Source organism: Vicia villosa, linkage group LG1, assembly GCF_029867415.1.
Source record: "Vicia villosa cultivar HV-30 ecotype Madison, WI linkage group LG1, Vvil1.0, whole genome shotgun sequence".
In the NCBI taxonomy this organism is placed as follows: domain Eukaryota; kingdom Viridiplantae; phylum Streptophyta; class Magnoliopsida; order Fabales; family Fabaceae; genus Vicia; species Vicia villosa.
The window spans coordinates 47,658,751-47,676,421 of record NC_081180.1 but is presented as its reverse complement, the minus strand read 5'-3'; the positions used below and the strand labels follow the sequence as shown (position 1 = coordinate 47,676,421).

At 30.8% G+C, this 17,671-nt stretch overlaps 1 long non-coding RNA gene across 3 annotated transcripts; it reads right to left on the bottom strand.

Annotated features, from left to right (window-relative positions):
• Positions 1-14,391: 14,391 nt before the first annotated feature.
• Positions 14,392-16,741, bottom strand: LOC131605583 (uncharacterized). Of its 3 annotated transcripts, none has more exons than XR_009284685.1 (4): positions 15,864-16,741; positions 15,380-15,547; positions 14,820-14,887; positions 14,392-14,546 (listed from the first exon to the last, which is right to left on the bottom strand). It is a non-coding gene; the product is annotated as an uncharacterized LOC131605583 (long non-coding RNA). The 3 variants fall into 3 exon arrangements; XR_009284684.1 differs by having other exon boundaries at positions 15,380-15,993; positions 16,114-16,741; XR_009284683.1 differs by having other exon boundaries at positions 15,380-16,741.
• Positions 16,742-17,671: the final 930 nt, after the last annotated feature.

Genomic DNA, 17,671 nt, shown 5'->3' with positions numbered 1-17,671 from the left:
AATCTATGATTCAATTGGATTTTCCTCAAAGATAGTAGCCCTAATTCATCCCCTATAAGTATACAACAAGTTCATAGTGCAAGGGTTACGAATTCTGCCTCCAAGAATCAGATTCAAGTTCTTAAAATTCAAGAAAGCTTCAAAAATCGATTTCAGAATTTGGAGTGGATTCAAGGAGTTTAGAGGGCACTAACACGTTCTTGGAATATCATTGATCGTTCTCCAATCATTAGCAGGATCTGAAGCGCCCAGAATCGTCTTCAAATTCCCCACGGTTTGCACATTCTTACTTCGGTTCGATTTCATTGATTCTTGCATTCTAAACGAATTTTAGTTGCATACTCGTGATTAGCATGGCGTGATGTTTGTTTCTGAAGTTTTAATTGCGTTTATGTGTCCACATGAGTTGTTCACCATAGTTAGGGTTTGAGACCTTAAGAAAGGGCTTTCTGTTTCCGAACCAATTGCAGGGATATGCAGGCACTGTTGTAATCGTGAGAACAAGACGGTCTCAACCGTAGCTTCAGATTGAACTATTAACGTGTGTATAAGGTTTATGTGTGTGCAGGTGATATAGTGACAGCCGTTGTCCGTAGGTAGAAGATGACATCTAAAACGACGGGCATGGGGTTGAAGACGATTATGTGTCACTGTATCACTGGCTCGTTTGAAAGATGGCGCGCGTTTGTTTTTTTTTATATTTATTTATCATATATTTTGGTTCCATGTTGTACTATTAACAAACAAAGCTTGCAGCTGGGTTGGTGAGTTATCTCGCTGGGAATCAATGGGACATGGGTTCGAGTCCCGTCTCTGTTTTCTTTTTTTTCTTCTAAATAACAACTTACAGATCCTGCACGCATGCTCTATGAGGGACCACCAGGCGTCCTCACTCCTCAACCGTTGGATCTCCATCCAAACCAATCCAATGCACACCAGGGCGCAAATGCACCATGTTCCCTCAGTCCACAGCTACACAAGATTCCAGCTAAGTCTTTTTCTTTTATTTATTTTAATTCAGTTTTATTTATTTTATTTAATATTATTAATATTTGTTCTACTTTACTTATATTTATTTATTATTACTTAATATATTTATATACTTATTTATTATATTATTATTTATTTATTATATAATATTTTATTTTCTTAATATTTTATTTATATATTTGATATTTAAATCACCTATTTATTTTAATTGCATATTTATTTTGTTTTTCTTATTTGATTATATTTAATTATTTACTTATTCAAAAATTCATATTTTAATTCCAAAATTCCCAAAAATTATCTTACACTCGATTTAATTTTTCTTATCCCGATTTAATTAATTAGGTCGCGAGACCAATAATTAATTAAATCAATTTATCATTATACTCAATTTGTACCCTAATCAGGGTTTACGAAGATCATGCCCTACACTGGATATTTCTTTTGTGCCTTTTCAGGGTTATCAACATGGTTCCTTCCGACTATGCGCTCGATCAAGACTCAAAGCTAAGTACCCTATTTTATTTTTTAAAAGTCTATTTTGTTTCCTTTTGATTTTAGGGTTTGTCTTGCCTTCATTCTTCTGCCTTTGCCATTTTTCAGGGTTAACTCCGAGGCTTCCCGCCAACCATATCAGATCAAATTCGAAGCTAAGTGCCTATTTACTTTGTTTATTTTAAATTTCTTTATTCTTTATTTTTAGGGTTAGTGACGTTTGCCTCCGAACCGATAATGCACTCACCCCTCTGTTTATTCTTTCTTTTCCAATTTTCAGGGTTTATCGAATGCCAAAGCTACGCGTATTGGTAACCCTAAACCCTAACTCTAATATTTTCCGTTTTAATTGTTTAATTATATCCCCTGGTTTCAATTCCCCTCTCCTCCGCTGGTTACAATTTCCCTTCCCCGTATTTGTTATATTGCGTGGTTAGTAATTCTAGGGAGTGCAAGCCTTGTTAATTGAATTAGAATAACTAATAACAAGATAATATATTGAATTAACCACGTGATTGTTGCACACACGCACACTTTTGGGGTAACCTCTCTGTTGCCTTGTTGCCTGTTGCCTTGTTGCCTGTTGCCTTGTGTTTTTGCAGAATAAGCCACGTCCCTCAAAACGAGGATACCTCAGCCATGCTGCCTCGATAAATAAAGGTCATACGACCCTAATGATGCTGCCTTCGATACACTATATGACCTCGACCCTCGGAAGTTGCCTACGAAAAAGGCTGAGGTATCCTCTAGTTGCCTACGAAAAAGGCTATTCTGATCCTTCCCTTAGACTACCTGCCTCTCTATGGCATGGGTCAGTCTTATGGCGAAGGATAACTCGATGACCCGTTTACATCCAAACGAAAGGCTTCCTGCCCTCTCATGGCGTGGATAGACCTTTTCATCCTGAAAGGCTAAAAGAAACCTATCATCTAAGTTTAAGGTAATTGCCCCTAATTGCTTTGCCTTGCTCTAAAATTTTTTCTATATTCTTTCTCAAAATTCTTCAAAAATGGCTACGCTCGTTTACGAGCTAAAGTCCACTTTTCTTCTCCATCTACTTTTCTTTTCAAAAAGAGCAAAGCAATTAAGAGCCCATGGAAAACCATGGATGCAAAGGGTGCCTTACACCTTCCCTTTGCATAATTACCCCCCGAACTCAAAATCTTTTAAAAGGTCTTTTCCGGTTCTTTTAGCCTTTCTAATTAGTTTGGATAAAATAAAAGTCGGTGGCGACTCTTGCTTAACCGCGACATTTTCGATATAAAAGTCAGTTCACCGTATTACACTCCTCATCTCTGAAATTTAATGATTCAGTGAAACAAATTTTTAAGTAAACAATTTATAACACACAAATTGATGAGACCGAATAATTAAATAAAATAAATAATTCATAACAACAAAATTAAAAGAGAATTTTATTATTACGAATGACCTATTAAATTAACCAAAATCTTTGATACTATATTAGAACCCAAAAAAAAAAAAGAGTAGAGTTTCTATTAAAATAAAAACTACAATATAAATATTAGAAGAAAAATTGAACTATCATTCATTCTAAATTAAACTATGTAAAATTAATCTATATTGAACTATGTAAAATTGACCTATATTAAACTATGTTAAAGCAAGATACAATAATTAAACTATGAAGGATAAAAAAAATCCATATATGCAGGATAAAGAAAAAGGATGAAACAAGAAAATTAAACTAAGAAATTAACAATAAATTGGAACATCCAAATTGAACTATTGTAATAATATAATATAATACTATGTATTGTTATAATAACTAGTAAGAAGACAATTTAAGAAGTATAATACCTCTCCTAGTGCTAGCTGGAAACTGGAAAGTGACGTAAAGGAGAAATAGGAATAGGAACAGGCAGCAGTGGCAGAGATAAAGAGAGGGTTTTAATTTGCGGTACTGTTTAGATTTGTTTTCTTTTATTTTTGTTTTAAGTAACAAATAATTAATTGGGTTGGGTCTTTCTGGACCATTGGGTATTCATCTGTCTTAATTTTTACACCCTTATTTTTACTAATTTTGCCCATAGTTTTATTTAAAAATCGGCTATTAAATTTGGGGGAATACAAAGAAAATAGGGGTTGAGCCCGGGCGCATGCCCGGGCTTGCTGGGCTATAGAACCGCCCCTGGGAATAGGAACAGGCAGGCCGCAGGAAGCAGTGGCAGAGATAAAGAGAAGGTTTTAATTTGCGGTACTGTTTAGATTTGTTTTCTTTTATTTTTGTTTTAAGTCACAAATAATTAATTGGGTTGGGTCTTTCTGGACCATTGGGTATTCATCTGTCTTAATTTTTACACCCTTATTTTTACTAATTTTGCCCATAGTTTTATTTAAAAATCGGCTATTAAATTTGGGGGAATACAAAGAAAATAGGGGTTGAGCCCGGGCGCGTGCCCGGGCTTGCTGGGCTATAGAACCGCCCCTGATTTGATAAATGGTGCTACAATTAGAGGACCTCTTGATCTTAACCCTAGATGAAGTTAAAATGCCCATATCCAATGAGGTGAACAAAATTCTTGGAACACATTTAGGTATGATAGCTCCCATTACTTAATTATCTTTAACTTAGAGAAGATGAATGACCAAAGTATTCGTATAGTCTTTGTGAAAGGTAATTAGGTGTGAAGGTGTAGCAACCGAAATAAAAATTGAAGAGTCGCCACCATTAATTTTTATTCTAAGGGAAGGGAAGATAATGGATAACCCTAATCATTTAGAGATCCTAAGTTCATGAGTCGATTAAATAAAGGAAAAGTGTTAGACATTCTTTATTTCTCTTGTACTCAAGGGGATCCCCTATAGGTTTAGGTTTTAATGAGTTTTAATTCAAATAATCAAACAATAGACGTTAAGTCGGTCAATTAATTATTCGAGAATATGGTGGATGTAAAATCCCCCTATATCTAATATTTGTAAAAAAGGGTGTTAAGTACGGAATGTTTTGATATATATATATATATATATATATATATATATATATATATATATATATATATATATATATATTACGTTAATTCCCTGTATATGTAAATGGTTTTAATTTTCTGATTATGGGACTCACCTTGATTTTGAAACCGTGTGCCTACGTATCTCTTTATGAAAAATCAGAGTCCATTTCGTAGTTCGTATTTGTTTGGTTAGTTTTTTTATAGGATCGTGCAAGTACTTTCGAATGATTTGTGCCTACGTCTCTCTTTCTATTCCGACACTCTCTCTCATACTAAAACAAAATGCTCTCACCTCTTTCTATATTTCAAGTGATCAGAAATCGCCCCACCGGTCAGAAATCGCTTCCACCGGTGGCTCCACCATATATCACCCCCAAACCACCATGTAAACCCATATTATACCTTCAACCTTTTTCCACCCAGAACCCCAAGAACCCTAAGGGACAAGAACCCTAACCCTAACTTTGCAGAAATTCAACCACAATCAACAACAACATCAATCATAGCAACACAAAAAGCTAAGTGATTACCTCTCTTTGCCGTGAATCTTTTCATAACTCTTCTTATCCGTCTTCTCTCTGATCTCTCTCTTTCTGTCTATTTTCAGGTACAGGGACGCAAGGAGGCTAAGCTTTGAAGAAATTAGGGTTTCAGTTGTGAAACCCTAATCTTCTAAATTAGAGAGCTTTGATGAAAGGGGCGGGGAATGCGGAACAACAAGGGATTTCTTCTCAAAAATTTTCCTCAATTCACAGTTTAATTTTAGGTTTTATAGTCTTAGGAATTAGATAGATTAGGAAATTATATATTGATTGCTGTTTTGAAATTGATTTGTTTGGATTTGATTTGTAAACGATTTGATTTGATTTTGTACTTTTTGATTTCTGATTCATGTATTGTGACTGAATCTTGTACGAAATTAATCAAACATTTTTCCTTTCAATATTTGATTTGATTTGATCTTGTGGACCTGGGTTTGAAAAGGAATTAGGGTTTAGGAAGAAGATGGTGGTAAGCGCCGTTAGTGAGAGATGGAGAAACAAACCCTAATTTTGACTTTAGTCAAAATAGGGATTACAATAATAATAATAATAATAATAATAATAATAATAATAATAATAATAATAATAAAAAGAAAAAAAAGAATTGTTTGAAGTTGGTGACTTCGGTCAACTTAATAATAATAATAATAATAATAATAATAATAATAATAATAATAATAATAAAAAAATAATAATAATAATATAAAATATAATTTAACAATTAATAATAATTTGAATTATCAAATATTATTAATAATAATGATTAAAAAGATAGAATAATACTTTTAATAATAACATTTATAATAATAGTAAAATAAACCTGGTATTACTAAAACAAAATGTCTTTAAAATAGAAGTAGACTACCGAGTCAACCATGTATACACTTTTTTTATAAAACAAAATTTTAAACAAAAAATTAAAAATTATTTAATCACTTAAAATAAATTGACTCATTTATATTTCTAAACCAATTAAAAAATGGGCCTTTCTCAATATATTTAAATAATAAGCCCAAATAACCAATATGTTATGTAAACACCCCCATTTTGCTACTCCATGATTAATTCTAGATAAAAATTTCTAACTAAATGTAATAATTCCCAAAATATATCAAAAGCCTTAATAAGTTTAATAGAATTAAATCAAATTAATTGTCAACACCTATATGGCAAATTTGGGGTATGACAGAAGGACTCAAATTTTGTCTATTGGGGTATTGAAAGAAACAAGGAGAAGTTAGATAAGCATCTAAATTAGGATAGACAGACAAATCTTTGTTAACTCGAGAGTTGATACTTAGATCAAGGTATGAAGATTATCGCCAACTCGAGATTTGATGCATAGATCAAGGTAAGGAGATTGTCATCAACTCGAGAGTTGATGCTTAGATCAATGTAATGAGATTATCGTTAACTCAAGAGTTTGTGCTTTGATCGAGGTAAGGAGATTGTCCTCAACTTGAGAGTTGATGCTTGGATCAAGGTAAGGGGATCAATGTCAAATCAAGAGTTTATGCTTAGATTGAGGTCAGGAGATCATCATAAACTTGAGAGTTTATTCTTAGATCTAGGTCAGGAGATCGTCGTCAACATGAGAGTTAATTCTTAGATCAAGGTAGGGAGATCATCATCAACTCGAGTGTTGATGCATATATCAAGGTAAGGATATCGATGTCAACTCGAGAGTTAAAGCTTATACCAAAGATATCTTCGTTAACTCAAGAGTTGATGCTTGGATCAAATTAAAGAGATTGGTGCCAACTCGAGAGTTGATTCTTAAATTAAAGTAAGGAGATCATCATCAACTCGAGAGTTGATGCTTAGATCAAGGTAATGAGATCATCATTAACTCAAGAGCTTACACTTAGACTAAGGATATCGTCATCAACTCAAAATTTGATGCTTAGATCAAGGTATATATGATCATCATTTACTTTAGAGTTTATGTTTAGATCAAGGTAAGGATATTGTTGTTAACTCAAGAGTTCATACTTAGATCAAGGTAAGAAGATTATCGTCTACTCTAGAGTTGATGCTTAGATCAAGTTAAGGAGATTGTCGTCAACTAGAGAACTGATGCTTAGATAAAGATATAGATATCGTCATCAACTCGAGAGTTTATACTTAGATCAAGGTAAGGAGATTGTCTTTAACTCGAGATTTGATGCTTAGATTAATGTAAGGAGATCATCGTTAACTCAAAAATTGATGCTTAGATTAAGGTAAGGTGATCATCGTCATCTCAAGAGTTGATACTTATATTAGGGTAAGGAGATCGTCGTCAACTCGAGAGTTAATGCTTAGATCAAAGTAAGGAGATTGTCGTCAACTTGAGAGTTGATACTTAGATCATAGTAAGAAGATCATCGTCAACTCGAGAGTTGATGCTTAGATCAAGGTAAGGAGATTGTCATCAACTCAAGCATTAATGCTTATATCAACAAGGTAAGTAGATTGTCGTCAACTCGAGAGTTGATGCTTAAATCAAGGTAATGAGATCATTGTTAATTCGAGATTTGATGCTTAAATCAAGGTAATGAGATCGTTGTTAACTAGAGATTTAATGCTTATCTCAAGGTAAGGAGACCATTATTTACTCGAGAGTTGATGCTTAGATCAAGGTAAGGAGAGTAAACTATTGGGGAAATCTACCGAGGATGCTTACCAGGGGAATAAAGTTAAGTGACTGGCAGGTTTCATTGTGAAGTTTCACTGGGGAAGCGAAGGTCGTATGATAGATTCCTACAATAATGGGGATTTAGGTAAGTTTGAACTAAACATGGTTCGAGTTACACTATATGATTTATTATGCTCTGTGTTATGAACTCAACTTGATGCATGAAAGGCTTATAGTGACCCAGCGCGGTGCACCAAATGTGGGGATATTATATGAGTTGAGAAATGCATGAAATGATTAATAATCAATACATTTACTATGTATATTTTTCTTGCTTATGTTAAAAGGATTTTATTATGATGTCAAATTCATGATATGGGAATATGCCAAATGAATGAGATAATATGCATGGTTTGATACTAGAGCAATGCAAACATGGTTGATACACGAGGGTGATTTATGCAATGACTTAAGGGTTTCCAAAAGTGCCTATGTGATGAGAAATGGATGGAAGTATTCTTTTGCATCAAGGTTTCTTGTTGAGGGAAAAAGTTATCTAATAGGATATTGCACTAGCATGATCTCTCGACACTCATCTTAAACTCAATCATGGTAATGTATTGTACGATATGTTTGAGCACTTTGAGGTATGGATAGAAATTTCCCCTCTTCAGCTTATATTACCACAATTTGTTAGTGTAATGCGGTGGGAGAACTGACTTTTTAAAATGTGCGGATAGCAAGAGTCGCCACCGACTTTTATTTTATCCAATTGGAAAGGCTAAAAGAATAGAAAAGGCCTTTTAAAAAGACTTTGAGTTCGGGGGGTAAGTTATACAAAGGGAAGGTGTAAGCACCCTTTGTATCCATGGTTATCCATGGGATCTTAATTGCTTAGCTCACATTTTGTTTTCAAAATGTTTGAAGTGTGTTGTGTGAACAGGAAAAGGATTTGAATAAGGACTTTAGCTTGTAAAATAAGCGTAGCCTTTTTGAAAGTAATTTGAAAAGGAGTGGGAAAAGTAATTTTGAAATAGAAGTTTTGAATAGAGCAAGCATTTAAGAGCACCTACCCTAAGTTAATTTTTTTTGTTCTTTAAGACTTTTGTTTGAAAGGGCTATCCATACAATAAGGGGGGTAGGTAGTCTTTTCATTGGATGTATCGGGTCATCGAGAGTCGTCGTTTGCCATAAGTCTATCCATACCATAAGATGGGCAAGAAGTCTTTAGGAGAGGACATAATAGTCATTTGTAGGCAACCAGTAAGGATACCTTAGCATTCGAAGGGACGATCATCATTTAATCGAAGCGTCATCGAGGGACAAGATCATTTTATCGTAGGCAACTCAAAGGGACTATGATCTTTTATTGGATGGACTATGGTGATTTAGAATCGTAGGCAGCAGGCTAAGGTATCCCTACATCCAAGGGACTTGACTATTATTCGAAAAGGCAACATAAGAGGAATTACTCTAAAGGTGTGTGGGTGCAACAATCAAGTGATTCAGTTCGAATATTTTTATCTTGTATTAGGCAAACTAAATTCATTAAATCGTTGTCACTCCCTATTGTTACTAACCACGCAATATAATAAAGGCAGAAATATAAGTGTGGAAAGTAAAGTCCTACGCTATTATAAGACTTCGGGTGGGGGATTACATAGCCAAAAACCCGGGGATGCAGAAAAATAAAAGGAAGAAATATAAACCCTAATTACTATTACAAGAAAACTTATTGCGACATATACATGTTTTCTAGAACTGAAATGGCAATAAATAAATAAATAATTAAAGACATGCGACATACACAAAATATGGGATGAGAAGAGAAATTCGCGAGGTAATTAAGAAATTCAATGTTTGAAAATAATTTGTGGTGTTCGTGGTGATAAACCTTAAAACTTAAAATTTGGCTTAATGGCTAGAGATCCTAAGGGTAAAAAACCTAATGGTAAGCTAATGGACGATATCTCCCTAACCTACATTTTCAGGGTTACTAAGGTTATAAGTTAATGGACAACTAGTGTGAAACCCGTGCCTCCGCACGGGTTCTGGTGTGGACCGGTTTTATGTTACCAGTTAGAATATGGAATTCAAAAATAATAGAAAAAATTAAAATAAATTATAAAAAAAGGATAAAAAAGAAGTCTAAGATTAATATATAAGTTAAAATTTAAAATATTAAATGTGTTCCAATATAATATAGGAGTTTTTTATAAACCACTAATATTTAGGTTTTTGTCGGCCACCTTGAGTAATTCATAATATTTTTAAAAAGACATTTTTTTGAACAATAATTATTATTTTTCTGTATATAAAAATATGTTTTCCTGTATTTATTTCTCGTATGTAAATATTATTTTTGTTTTGACATTCTTTATAAAATTATTGGAATCAATAGTAAATTTATTCCCGTATATAAATTTTAATTTTTTGAATTAATAATAAATTTATTCTCGTATATAAAAAGGGTTTGGCAAACAGAACCTTATATATTACAAAGAAATGGAAAAAAAGTATGTTCAATAAATTTATTACAATTATTTTATTTATTGATAGATTAAAAATATAATTAGTTTGATGAATGATAATATCTGATAAAGTATATGAACTATTTATTTTACTCATAAAGTCTAATAAATAAATAAATAGCAAATAATAATAAAATAAATAAAATATAACCCTAAAATAAATATGATATTCATCCATATCTAAAATAACAAAAGAAACCAAACAAAAACATGATATTATTATGTCTATTGGTATATTTGATAGTCTTAAAAACAATTGGTCAAGAGAAAATCAATATTTAAATAATATTTTTTATTTAAGAAAATTCAAATCTTGTTTAAATTCAAATTTAAATTGTCCTAAGAGGCTACAATAAGATGCATAGTAATAAATCTCATTACAAATTGTCATTCTCATATGATATGCTCTCTCTATATATATATATATATATATATATATATATATATATATATATATATATATATATATATATATATATATATATATATATATATATATATATATATATATATATATATAAATTTGAATGAAAATTATGTATTTCTATTAAATATGATATTTATCTCTTAACATCGGAACATTAACCTTATGTATTTTAATATTATTATTGTATAATAATTCAACATAAATTATTAATAACTATATACATTTACATATAAATATTTAATAAATATAAGATAGTTTATAACAAATAATATATAACTTATTGTTATCCTTAATCACAAAATATTGATATCAAAATTTTCTGTTATGAAAATGAAAAAGTTAAATCTACAACGTATCATTTAATAATAAAATAAAATTATTAATGGAAATTACAATAAAAAAGTAAATTTATACATATAATCACCTTAAACAAAAGCAATCAAAAGATAATTATTAAGTATCAATAATTATTATTGTTTTAAATAGAGATTAATTCATTTTTTTATTATCAAATTCATCATAAAAATGAATAAATTAACACTCATTTTCTATTATAGTAAATTTGAAAAAATAAGCAGTACTACAGTATTTTTGAAAATTTTGAAATAATATTGTCATATATGTAATATAAATTAATTTCGTTCAACAATGAAATTAATAAATAAATAAATAAAGGGTTAAATGCAAATCACCCCCTGCCATTAGAGCGAGATTCGGTTTTGCCCCCTTGAAGTTTTTTTTTTACGAAAGTCCCCTTATAAAAGTTATAAGCAAGTTTTACCACACCCTTTTGCTTCAAATGCTGACTGGATTTTGACCAATTGGCTTATGTGGCATTAGCATTTGAAATAAAAAAGAAAATTTGGAATAAAAAAGAAAATTGGCTAACGTGAAGCTTCAGTTTCATCCATCTCCATCACTTTCTTCAACCTCAAAATGTTATAAACTCCTTTATCAGTGGAACTTGAATTAGCTTCAGTTTCTTCCATCTCCATCACTTTCTTCTACTAAGAGGTGGAGACGGTGGTCGGACGACAAGGTTACAGGGGCGAGTGAGATCCGAAACATTAGTTCGGCTGGTGGCTGTTCGGGAGGTCGGATCAAAAGGAACTTGGTGGCCGGTCGGTGTTGAGTGCAGATCTGACTTTGCATAGTATGGTAATGGCTCCGATTCGGTTTCATCTTCTCTTCCTTATTTCACAAACCTGTTGATACTGGAATTAACAAAAAAAGCAGATAGAAAATAGATTTTGTTGGATTAACATGTTATATGGTTAATATGTGAATAAGACTACGCAAATACATGGTTTACATGTGAAGAAGACTATGCAAATACATGGTTTACATGTTATATGGTTTACTAGCAGTGAAAAAAAGGGTTTTTGGAGAGGGTAGCCTCATCTCCTTCTTTGTTTTATCGCTGTAGCCTCATCACGCGGATTCACCTCATCTTCTTTGTTTTATTGCTGTAACATACTTGGAATATTTATTCCCTGCGTTTAATTTCCTCTGCATTATGTAATTGTAACCTTAGATTTTAATGAGAATTGGGGATTAGGGATTTAAGGGAAGAGGGTAGGCTAGATGTTATTCATAATTTTTGTTTGATATATAGCTGGAATTGAAACAGAGAGAGTTAGAGTTTATCATCGGAACTGAGAGAGAACAAAGGATAGAAATTGGAGAGATGAGCTTGCGTTGAAAATCAGAGTGGAGAATGTTGGATTTTGAGAAGTAGAGAGAGCATAACGTGTGATGAACAAGAGAGAGACTGTTGCTGACTGTGTAGTTTATCATCGAAGGTGTTTTAATTTTCAAAATATAAAGCACTAACAATTTATTACACAGTCAGCATCTTTTTTTATTCCAAATTTTCTTTTTTACTTCAGATGCTAATGTCACATAAGCCAATTGGTCAAAATCCAGTCAGCATTTGAAGTAAAAGGGTGTGGTAAAACTTGCTTATAACTTTTATAAGGGGGCTTTCGTAAAAAAAAAAACTTCAGAGGGGCAAAACCGAATCTCGCCCTAATAGCAGGGGGGTGAATTGCATTTCACCCATAAATAAAAGGTAAATTAGTCATCCGTCTAAACACAAATAAAGAGTTTGTCTATTTTAATCAATTTTTATATATTATTAAAAATTAATACTTTCTCCGGCCTGAATTATAAGCAAATATTCTCTTTTTAGATTCATTGAGTAATGAATGTATTTGGTCTACATAAAAGACCAGATACATTCATTACTCAATGAATCTAAAAAGAGAATATTTGCTTATAATTAAGGCCAGAGGGAGTATATATGATTATTATTGTAATATATATGTAGGTCCAGCTGGCTCATGAAGGTTATTCCACTAATTTGTTTATGGTTTTAACTTTCCCTTATATAATTTTTTTAAAAGGAAACTTTATATTAACAAATACCAATAACTTTAAAGATCATAATGAGTTTTTTTAATACTTAAAAAAAATCATTTTTAGAGATATCATAAATATCTAGTATTTGTGATATCATAAAATCATTTATTTATATAATATTAGTGATATCATAAATAAAGATAGACTAAAAAAAAGAAATCATAAAATTGAGATTCAGTATTAGTAAAATCATAAATTTTAATTAAATACTATTTAATATTGTTATTAAATAATAAATTTTAATTATAAAGCAAGTAATTAATATTATTGATTGAATTATTTAATTGATGTTGTGATATTTTTGTATTTGTGTGTTGTTATTCTTGATGTTGTTTTTTAGTAAGTTTTAAAATATATTTTTTACTTTTAAGTTCTATAAAATTTGATACATTCATCTTATTATAATCTCACCGAAACATAAGAAAAACATTGTTTTAGATGTATTTAATTTTTGAAAAGAAGTGAAAGTATATTGTAATTAAGTATATTATTAGTTTTTAGCTATAGTAACATATCCAAGAATCTTCTGTAGCAGAGAGTTGTCTCTTCACCTGTATCATACAGTGGCAGAGAATTGTCCCTTCACCTATATCATACAGTGTATAATTGATTATTTATTTGATGTGACTGGATATCGGCAAGGATCTTCTATAACTATTATGATATACTACTTAAAAAATATATAGCACACAACTCAATAAAAAGATCACATCCTTAAATTCTACAAATGAAAAATGTTAAAAGTCCTCTTTATCCTCCGGTTGATAAATTTTACAAATGAAAAATGTTAAAAGTCCCCAAATTATAAACCGCATAACCTATATTAACTTCTTCAACTAAATGAATGTAATTTCGAACATGAAAATAAGGTAAGAAACATCTAAGGTAGATCTTCAGTAGGAAAAAATATTCATGCACCCAAATGAACCATTCAATGTCTTGTTTTGTTTGATAACATGCACCAATTCCATCAATTGTATTATAATCATTTCTAAACACTTTCAGTGCAGGCTGTCTACCAATGATCCTAAATAGTTTCCTAATCATGTATTGGTTTACCGAAATGGGTTCGCTGCGAACAGAGTGAGGGAATTCTTATGTACATGGAATTTCCTTTGGCCAACCATATACGGTAGATGAAGATGAGAACACAAGCGGAAATCATTCAAATAAATATAAAATCAATGAGCATACAAAAATGGGTGCTATTATTATTTTTGCAATAAAAAAATATCAAAAAAATTACAGAGGATGTTCACATTGCCCTAAAAAGGAAAAGTATGGGATCATTTATTTAAATTACCTAACAAATTATTTATGCAAAATATAATAAATAGAAAATCAAATAAAAAATCAAATAAATCAATATATAATCAAATCACATTGACCTAGACTTGCAAAATATTAAAATAAAATCTTAATAAGAAAATTAAAAAAAATAGTCCTCTTCTTTCTCGTTTTCCATAAACAAATGTGTTCTTCATCTTTCAAATTCTTCTCAACTCTTATCTCAATCTCTTTCACTCTTTTCTTCATTGTGTTACCCACCTAATAAGAATCATAACAATTAGTTCATCATCAGTTATAAAACCTAAACAAATCAAATGCAATAGAATAAGGTATTAACAAAAAATAAATTGAAAATGTCAAACATAAAGTTTTTCGAATCTGACCACCACCACAGTGTCGGAAATCCATTTCCACCATCTACAATTTCATCACTGCTAACCCATTTTATGATTCTACTTAACCTAATAAAAAAGTTACTTGCTTGAAATAAATAAGAATTTTAAAAGTTACAATATATATCAATCGGTTTACCTTCACTTTAAATGCACAAACTCTCTCTATGAAGTCACAATCCTCCCTCAACTTTTATATCATATTTCCTGCAAACAGAATAAATCATCTTAAATAATTTTTATGGACACAAAGCTTATAATAAATGTATTTGATATTTTAAAATATGGTCGACCGTTAAAATTGAATCGAATGCCGACATATATGTTATCGACACAACAATGTTTATATAAGTTTCTTGTCACTGAAATAAAGTTATACACCCTATCATAAACCAAGCTATTAGTACCAAAATCATTGTTCCAACCAGAAAACTAAAACATTGGAAGCAGAAAATACAAATGCAAAGTTGAAAGAGTGAGAAAACACAACAATCATTTCATCAATAATCTCCACCTTTACCATTTAAGGCCAAATGCCTAAAAACCTGATAAACAAAAACAAAAGCAGAATACAAAAATAAGGGCAGAGTTAAAAACAAAATACAAACAAACACATGATAAACACAAGAAACAAATCCATAAAATATGAAATGGATTTAAATCAGAAACACATAAATAACACCGACATAGAAAACTCACATATTTGTCATTATACTATTGTTGTCACCAAACACATAAGTTCTCTCTACTGTGTGCATAGATCTAGACATGCGGTATACCTCCTCTAGCGATTCTCATGCCATCATCATATGCATAAGTACTATCACATATTCATGTTGTTTTTTTCTTAATCACTAATCTTGATTCCTGAAAAATAAACATAAAAATCAATTAATTAAAATTGAATGAGAGTTATTGAAGGAGATTTTTTGAAGAGAGAAATCTGGAGAAAGAATAGTAAAAAGACAGAGCAAAAACTCAGTGAATCCAATACCACCCAACACCAGAGAAAGTAATCAAATCATAACATAAACTTATTTGTTAGATTTTTTAAAATCAATAAAACTCAAAAAAAAAAATAGAACAGAAAGGTAAATAAAAAAAGGATTTGCATCATTGTAAATCACCATGAACCAATTTTTCTAAATGGACATAACATAAGTATAAGAGAGAAAAAGATGACATTCAACTCCATAGTGGAGGCCGTTGTCGCTGTTGCGTGGACGGTATTACTTGTCCCTTTCATGGAGTGACCATCTCCCTCTCTGTCTCTCTTCTCTTTCTCTATCTTCAAACAACCTCCATGGAAGAACCTTTAAAATATTAAAAAAAAAACAAATTTATAGTGTAGAAGTTAACCCTTAAAACATTTTTTGATAAAAAGAAATTGCATACAACATTTTTCTTAAATCAAAATAAAAAATGAAACTTACTATTATTTTTAGGGGGGAATGAAAATTGTTCAAGTAAGAAACAAAAAAGGTTGTTTGAAAAAAATTAAAGATGAGTTTGAGAGAAGAGAGAGATGAACGATTTGATGGAAAAAGATGAGAGAAATGAGAGAGGTTAGAAGTAAAAGGCAACATTCATTATGAAACATTGGGAGCTATGCTGCATTATGATTAGACATGTTAGAAAATTGCTTTTTCAGAAATCTGTTCCAAGAAATTGCATTGGGAAGGTGAAAAAGTTAACATTTTATTTCATTTGAAGTATTATGAACCATATGAAGGATAAATAGGTAGCGAAAGATAACAAAATGAACAAAGTAGTAGTCTTAGGACCAAGTCAGAAAATGGTTAGAAAAAGTAAATATTAGACACATTTTAACCCCAAAAATAGGATGTGGAGGATTTTTAGCAAAGGGCAAATTGGAATTTTCCAGCGACATTTCTTTTCTTATTTGATAGATATCTACCTAACCTACATTTTCAAGGTTACTAAGGTTATAAGTTAATGGACGATATCTATCTAACCTACATTTTCAGGGTTACTAAGGTTATCTATGTTTTTTTGAAGTTAGGGTGAAACCTAATTATAAACCCAAAATTAAATTAAATTACAAAATCTAATTAATTATCTAATTGTTAAATAAAACCTAATTAAATTATTAAACCTAACTAATTATCTAATTGATAAATAAAATCTAATTAATTATTTAATTATTAAATAAAACCTAATTAAATTACTAAATGTAATTAAATAAATTAATCCTAAAAATAAATAGATAAACAAAAAAGGTTTTGTTTTTTTTTATTTTTAAAAAGAAATAAAAGAAAATAAAACTAAATAAATAAAAAATCTACTTTTAATATAATAAAGTAGAATACATATGAAATCCTATTATTATCCCTCTAATCATCAATTTGAGGGTGATAATTGGGGAAATAACGGTAATTGCATTTCCCTAAATATTTTAATTAAGAAATAAATATTATAATTATGACATTCCTTCATACCCCACCTAAATCAATTAATTACGCTTTGAAAATCTCAATATGTAGTCACCTTTTTTAAAAAACTACCTTGAAAAAATCTCAATCTGTAGTCACCTTTTTTAAAAAACTACCTTGAAACTCAACAATTTTATTGTGGAGCCTTTCACTCTTCATCCTCTTGAAATCCTACAAAACCTTTTAAATGCCATCATCATTGTTCTTTACTCCTCTCATAACTCTATAAATTATGGCATTTGATGTCCACCAAGTCTCAAATCGTCCTCAACCAAACCTTCATAACATTAATGTTTATCTTCATCTTCAACGTGTTTCATACGAAATTTCTAGAAAATTATCCGACACCGCATTCCAATCGATCTTCTCCTTCTTAACTTTTTCGCCACCTGCATAACAAAATTTCCATTTAATCCTCCTCCATCTCTTATGCTTACTCTTAAACCATACTCCCTCCGGCCTGAATTATAAGCAAATATTCTCTTTTTAGGTTCATTGAATAATGAATGTATCTGGTCTACATAAAAGATCAGATACA